The sequence below is a fragment of the Hyperolius riggenbachi genome, chromosome 1 (genome assembly GCF_040937935.1).
Source record: "Hyperolius riggenbachi isolate aHypRig1 chromosome 1, aHypRig1.pri, whole genome shotgun sequence".
Lineage (NCBI taxonomy): Eukaryota > Metazoa > Chordata > Amphibia > Anura > Hyperoliidae > Hyperolius > Hyperolius riggenbachi.
Genome location: NC_090646.1, coordinates 631,429,280 through 631,436,993, shown reverse-complemented (window position 1 = coordinate 631,436,993; position 7,714 = coordinate 631,429,280). Strand labels below are relative to the sequence as shown.

Genomic DNA, 7,714 nt, shown 5'->3' with positions numbered 1-7,714 from the left:
CAGTGTAACCCTCACTGATAAGAAATTCCAACTATAAAACACTTTCCTAGCAGAAAATGGCTTCTGAGAGCAAGAAAGAGGTAAAAAAGGGGAATTTCTTATCAGGGTCATACTGTAGTCACTTCCTGTCTGAGTCAGGACTGGTTGCGACTTGGCTCTGCCCCCACTCGGCGACTCGGCTCCGCCCCCACTTGCTGCCTTGCATCCCCGGCGGCTGGCGATCCTGAGTTGATCTTTACCCCAAAACAGTCCTTCCCACTGCGCTGCCCAGCATGTGGTCGCCATAGTAACGGTGGCCCCCGGCTGGTGCCACTTCTTGCCTGGCTGAGCTGACTCTGAGCCTCTCACCCCCAGTGATTCCCCCCCTCCTGATTGGCTGTTTCCATGGCACGCTGTGGCTGATGGGGGTGGGACTGGGCTGGGAGCGGAAACAGCGTGTGTGTGTGTAGCTAGCTGCTAGAGGTCAGGTGATGCTGACAGTGCATAGACAGAGTGAGTGTCTGTGTATGAAGCAGCTAGGCGGGCAGCACAGCACAGGCAGCAGAGCCAGAGCAGAGAGAGATCATCAGAACTGGCTGCTGGCAAAAAATAAGTTACACATAATAAGGTAATAATATAATAAGTGTTCCCTCACCACTGTCCACTGACTAAAGTTAAGTTAAATTAATTAGATACCAGAGCCTAAGGTTAGGTTAGGCAGGCAGGCAGGCATATGCTGTATGTTGTGGGTAGGGTAAGGAAAGTAAATACTGGTGTGTGTGTGTGTGTGTGTGTGTGTGCGTGCGTGCGTGCGTGCGTGCGTGCGTGCGTGTGTGTTACCGGGAGTCATAGCAGAGGATGGGAAGGGGACTGGAAGAAGCCCCAGGTATGTATACATTTTTACTTTTAATTAATCTCAGGTACACTTTAGGGCTACGTTGACAACGGTGCATTGAGGTGCAAATTAACCACTTGAGGACCGTAAACTCGCTGCAGGGCTGTACAACGCAGCACACAAGTGATTCCCCACCATTTTCTGTCCACCAACAGAGCTTTCTGTTGGTGGGCTGTGATCGCTGCTGGGATGTTTGTTTTTTTATAAATACTTACTTGTTGTTGTTTTTTTATAAATTTAACCATTTTTTAAATTATTTTTTACTTCCCTCCCTCCCCCCGCCAGCCAATCAGCACAATTGGCTGTCATAGGCTTCAGCCTATTACAGTCGATCGCTTCTGTGCCTCCCAGGGGGACAACCGTGTCACACGGCTGTCCCCAGTACAGCGCTGCTGTAGATCGATGTACAGTGTAAATAGTTACAGTGTAACAGTCTCCTAGCCAGCTATCTCCGCTAGGAGACTGATGACGAAGCGGAGCTCCGCAAAACCCCGTCCTAGGACTTCACACCAATTGGTGTTGGCGTTGAGCGGTCCTGGGTCTGTCGCCACGTGGAGCGGTCGGCAAGTAGTTAACAGCTGCAGGCGGGTTAACGGACCCAAGCGGGTCCGTTGCTACCACGCAGGCAGAATGTGGCTGCCCTCGTTCAGGTACAGAAGAGCAGGCACAACATTCCAGGGGGTTCCTGTTGTCCAGGATGGGTCGGGAGAAAGACGTGAGAGGCCTCTGAAGGATCAAGTGGCTTCCCTCTCCCGAGGTAAGTTAAACCACAAAAAATGGGTAAGCTCCATCAACCAAATCCCAAAAGGTGAGGGGTAGTAAATGGCTGTACAGAAGGGAACTAAATATAGAATATACCACAAACAAGAACTATAAAGATTTTTATAGAGATAATAAAATAAAGATGAATTTATATTGATTTATATGGAGTGGTGCGGTTTTTGCAGGGAACATCTTGTCTTGTTTGTGGTATATCTCCTGAGGTAAGTGTCTAACTTTTTACTTTAACCTCCCTGGCGGTCTATTAAAAACCGCCAGGGGGCAGCGCAGCCATTTTTTTTGTAATTCGCTACATGATAGCCGCTGTGCAGCGGCATCCCCCTACCCTCTTCGATCGCCTCCGGCGATCAGCGATCAGGAAATCCCATGGTGACGGGGCGGGATGACGTCACCGACGTAGTGACGTCATGGGGAGTCCCGATCCACCCCTCAGCGCTGCCTGGCGCTGATAGGCCAGGCTGCGCAAGGGGTCTGGGGGGGGGGCGGCGAGGCGGATAGCGGCGAATCGGGGCGGGGCGGCAGCGATCAGTGTGCTCACGCAGCTAGCAAAGTGCTAGCTGCGTGCAGCAAAAAAAAAAATGGTGCAAATCGGCCCAGCAGGGCCTGAGAAAACCTCCTGCGCCAGGAAGGTTAAAAAAAAGTCCCAGGTTTGCTTTAAAATGTAGACATTTCCTGAAGAGTTTCATAGCACGAGGTAGGATAGGCAAATCATCAGTAAATAGAATGTATGACTTGTCTTGTTGCATTTTAGGTGTAAATACTCTTGAAGTATTTATAGGGCATACCTGAAAAAGTTTTCCTGCTGTTATCGTCGGTGGGCGTGGTCACCGAAACATATTTTTCTCAGCTGAAACTAACTGATGCCTCATCTGCAGAGCCACGGGCAATCTGAATACAATGGGCTTTATTCACAAAACTTCTCATAAATGACTTATTTATCACCTAAGTGAGAAAAATAACCTTTCAGCACATTTACAAGCAAAATAATGACTCATGCTAGGTACACGTGTTACGTTTTTCCGTTCAATAGTTATTGTCCGATATTAATAGTCATGTCCGATATTCTTCTCGACCGTTTTACCACTTGATTTCTCATAGAAGTGAATGGAAAAAGCTAAGAAAAACAAGCAGAAAGTAAGAGAATCACGCGGAAAAAAACCAATCGAGCAGAGAATCGAATGGGAAAAACGTATCGTGTGTACTGAGCTTTAAAGTAAGTTGTTCCTGATTAACTTCATTTCGGTATTACTTTTCTTACCTTAATTATATTATATTTTTGCTCTTTGGGAGCTTAAAAATGTAACATAGATAAGGTGAAAACAGGTGAAAAAGCTTTGTGAATCATGCAGAGTGTGCACTCAAAAAACATGCACAACAAAACAGGCAAAGAAAACTGTGTGCAAAGTGCACAATGTCATCACCAATACATTGCAAATATGTTCCACAGTTACATTTAGGAAGCTGATCTGACATTTTCGCTGGAGTGCCGGCAAGATCCTCTTCTATGCATTTCATGGCACACAGTGTTCTTCTCTTAAAGCAGACATGGGCAAACTCGGCCCTCCAGGTGTTACGGAACTACAAGTCCCAAAATGCATTTGCCTTTATGAGTCATGATTGTGGCTGTCAGACTCCTGCAATGCATTGTGGGACTTGTAGTTCCTTAACAGCTGGAGGGCCAAGTTTGCCCATGCCTGTCTTAAAGGATAGTTGAAGTGAGAGAAAAAAAGAAAAGTTTTACGCACCTTCACTTCTTCCAGCCCAGGAACAGGGCCAGATTTTCCATAAGGCACTATAGGCTCGAGCCTACATGCGCCTCTTAATTGAAAGGCCACTTACTCCGCTCCCTGAGTGCTTCCCTTCCTTTTTCCCTATGTGAGTGTAAATGAGAGGTTTCTTGCCCCGCTCTTGGCATCCGGCTGATGAGGCCTCCCTTCAGTCAGGGACAACTCTAGCTGTTTAATAGTGAGGTTCCTTTAGCTACCTAATACTTGGGGGACACATCTAGATACCTAATATTGAGGGTACTTCTGGCTACCTAATACTTAGAGGCACCTGTAGCTACCTATGACGGGCAAGGGAAGTAAGGGAGGAGTGACAGCTGGGACAACCAGCACACTTGTGGTGTGCGGGGGTTTGTAGGTTCATGGAGGGCAAAGTCAGGCGCCAGGACATCTGTGCCTATAGGCTCCTGTGATGTAAATCCAGGCCTACCCTAAAAGTCCATAGGTGCCCACACCGCCACTTCACCCTTTGTGAGATCACTACCTCCAGCTGGGTCGGGATCTTCTGTGCATGTTTGGGCATGTTCTTCAGAGAACCCACTTTGTTGCTGACCTTCTGCCTGTCTGAGAACCTGCCTAGTTACAGGATCCCTGCCGGTCCGAGAATCTGCTCTGTATGGATTTTTACATTTACATAATACCAGTTGCCTGACTCCCCTGCTGATCCTGTGTCTCTAATACTTTTAGCCACAGCCCCTGAACAAGCATGCAGATCAGGTGCTCTGACTGAAGTCAGACTGGAGTAGCTGCATGCTTGTTTCAGGCGTGCGATTCAGACACTACCGCAGCCAAAGAGATCAGCACGGCTGCCAGGAAAATGGTATTGTTTAAAAGGAAACATCCATATCCCTCTAAGTTTAGGTGCACTTTAAAAGCTCTGACACAGGAGACCTGGGTTCAAGTCTCGGCTCTTCCTGTTCAGTAAGCCAGCATCTAGTCGGTAAGGAGTCCTTGTCATACCTCCCAACATTTTAAAGTTACAAAACGGGACACTTAGGCCACACCCCTGGCCACACCCCAACCCTATAGTCACGCCCACCCCACAAAAGTTTTTTTAAAAATAATTATTAATTGTTAATTGCTCCCGAAAGGGGAGGTGCTGTGATGGTGCCAGTGGGTGGAGAGGAGGGTGAGGGTGGCCGTGGGTGGGCAGAGAGAGGGGGAAAAAAAATGATCGAGGCACCAGCCTGGTATGCGGTACGGATGGCCGCCGCCATTAAGCTTCTCCCTCCCTCTTAATATGCCCCCCAGTGTCCCCTTCCCCCCGCAGAGTAAAATGGGCAGCAGAGCGGGCTGTCATTAATCTTACCATTGCCTCTCGTACCGGGATCTCATCTGGTCTTCTCAGCTTCCTGCTTCCTGTGACGTCACAGGAAGCAGGAAGCGAGAAGACCAGATGAGATCCCGGTATGGCAGTGGTAAGATTTACAGCCCGCTCCGCTGCTTATTTTACTCTGCAGGGGGAAGGTGACACTGGGGGGCATATTAGGAGGGAGGGAGGAAGAAGCTTAATGGCGGCGGCCATCCGTGCCGCATACCGGGCTGGTGCCTCGATCATTTTTTTCCCCCTCTCTCCTCAGCGGCCGGGACCAGGGGGGAGCAGCGCGGGACAGCGGGACGGCCCCCCAAAATCGGGACCGTCCCTACGAAATCGGGGCGGTTGGGGGCCCTGGTCCTTGTGCTAGACTCCCTAACACTGCTACTGCCTATAGAGCGCGCCCTTGTGGCTGCAACTCAAGCACTTTGAGCCCGCCATGAGAAAAGCGTACTATAAATATTATTTGTCTTGTCATATGAGGGGGCCCCTGAGAAGCAAATAGCCTTGGAAGCACAGTGTATCTCATTCCCCTGTCAGAGCTGGACAGACTCTCACACCCAAGCCGCCTGTAAGCATGAGCCTACAGTGCCTAATGGCAAATCCGGCCCTGCTGGGGCCCTACTAGGGTCATAAAACAAGTGTGGCCTTCATGCTCTTTACATCCATAACAAGTGTAGCCACAAAAGATACCTGATCTGGAAGACAGACTCCTGTAGGGAGGGAACTTTAATACATGGGAGTCCCCGGCAGCTCTGGGCCCCCTGCAGTCACAGGGGCTGCTTCCTGATAGCTCCGCCCTTGTTGCCAAAGTTTCTCTCCCACAAAGCAGGCCTTGCTCACCACTGTTCCTACTCATTCAATGGAAATTCAATCTGAGTAAATGCAAGCTATGTTTTTCCCCAGTCCTATTAGTGAGGGGGGATCCCTGGCACACAGTTTGATGTCTGGGTTTCCTTTTTGCTAACACAGCTACACAGTGGATCTTGTTGTTCTGCCACAGCAGGTGTTTAGCGTGATAAGAGTTGTCACTTTGGCAAGAACTCTCCCTCTGCTTCCTGGAACACCTGTCTTCTTCCCCATAGATATCAATCTCTTCCCTTCCTTTGATTTTATTTGATTTAAATAAAACTTTGCATACAAAAAGTTGTTTACGGGACATGCCGGACTCTCTGTCTTCCAGCACTAATTTTATGCAGACAGAGAAAAGGATGAGAAATGCCGGCACTGCTGTAAACTGCTTGTTTATTCATAACACATGGTGCAACATCGTGGATTCAATTGTATGCATATTGAGACGTAACATACCGGTTTGCTGGTAAAGCTGTGCGGTGGGTGCTGGGGGATGAGAGCCTTACAGCCGTTTCGCGCGCATGTGCTTCTATGGAGGCAGCCTCCATAGAAGCGCATGCGCGCGAAACGGCCGTAAGGCTCTCATCCCCCAGCACCCACCGCACAGCTTTACCAGCAAACCGGTATGTTACGTCTCAATATGCATACAATTGAATCCACGATGTTGCACCATGTGTTATGAATAAACAAGCAGTTTACAGCAGTGCCGGCATTTCTCATCCTTTTCTCTGTCTGCATATGATGTCTATCTGAGCCTGAGCACGCTGATCTATCTGCATCGCACCGAATACCTGGTCTGCACCCCTGAAAACCCCCCCTGAACCCCTAGCTGCAGTGCCAGCACCTTTCTATTCTACCTTCCTCAGCACTAATTTTAACCTTTTATGAACACCAACACTCATAAAAAAAGAGAGAGGTACAGGTCAGAGCAGGATCATCCAGCAGACCATTGTCCATTGTATCTGTTATGCGCAAGCATCTGATTGAGGGTAGGTCTACTGATATACTTCTACATGTATTATGTATTTTAACAGATATTTGTATCTTCGTGTGCCTCTGAGGAAGCGGCTTTTGGCCGTGAAACACGTGTCAGGCATGTTGGTTCTGTGAACTGGATCTTCTGTAACTTGTCTACATTTCACGACTGCAATTAAGAAGAATTTGTTTATTTGGAAGAATAAAGACTGATGCTGTTCCTATAAAAAAAGAAAACATAGTCTTAGGACTGTTTTTGTACATATATTGAATATTGATCTGGGGTGGAACTTTACCAGTGTATTTTATTGAGGTTATTATAATTTAAGCAAGTGCCTGGGGCCTAGTGGGTGTCAAGGGACCAGGGCAGTTTCTAGGCTAAATTGCACCCAGGACGAGGGTGTAGAAATTGCGCCCCCTTCAACCCCCTGTGAACTTGCGAACCCTTACTCTTTAGGGACAGTCACACAGGCACAGGTCACAAGTAGATCTGCCTAGTTACTAGTGACCAGCCACTTATCCAGGAGGAAGCAGGGACCAGGCGAATAGAGCCCGGAAAGCCGAGTTCTCCATGGGCGCCGTGCACTGACAGCATGCAGTAACGCTACCGGACATCAGGTGTCATCACGCGGTGGTGACGTGATGATGGCTTGACATCTGATGCAGGCAGCCCAGGAGGGGTCAAGGAAGGTTGTCGCGCTGGTAATCTCCTTCTTCCATTTGGCTGCATCAGCTCCCTAGCGGTTATGTCCTTCTGCCTGCGCCCCCCCTTCTTCTACTTGCCAGTCTGCGCCCAGGGCGGTCGCCCTACCCGCACTGCCCAAGAAACAGCCCTGCAAGGAACCCACCAGCCACCTTCTCTGACCTCTCTCCAGTCTCCACTTCAGCTTACAAAAAAGATCACAAGTGGACCCCAAATCTAGCATGCCTATGGCCACATTACATCTCAACCATCAACCCTCTTAACCATCTAGATACGTATGCCAGATGACATTCGGCCTCTGAACAGAGATTATGTACTGCAGTGTTGCCAGAAGGATCGAGCTCAATCCTGAGGAGCGACACTGATTTGTGCTTGGAGCTTTCTTTAGAAGTTTCCAACACATGTTTTATGAAAAACACCCTTGACATTGT

The 7,714-nt window shown here is 48.7% G+C and overlaps 1 long non-coding RNA gene across 1 annotated transcript; it reads left to right on the top strand.

Moving 5' to 3' along the window:
- The first annotated feature begins 451 nt into the window (after positions 1-451).
- On the top strand, positions 452-6,817 carry LOC137560051 (uncharacterized). Its single transcript, XR_011029813.1, has 3 exons — positions 452-607; positions 2,753-2,867; positions 6,640-6,817. It is a non-coding gene; the product is annotated as an uncharacterized lncRNA (long non-coding RNA).
- The last annotated feature ends 897 nt before the right edge of the window (positions 6,818-7,714 follow it).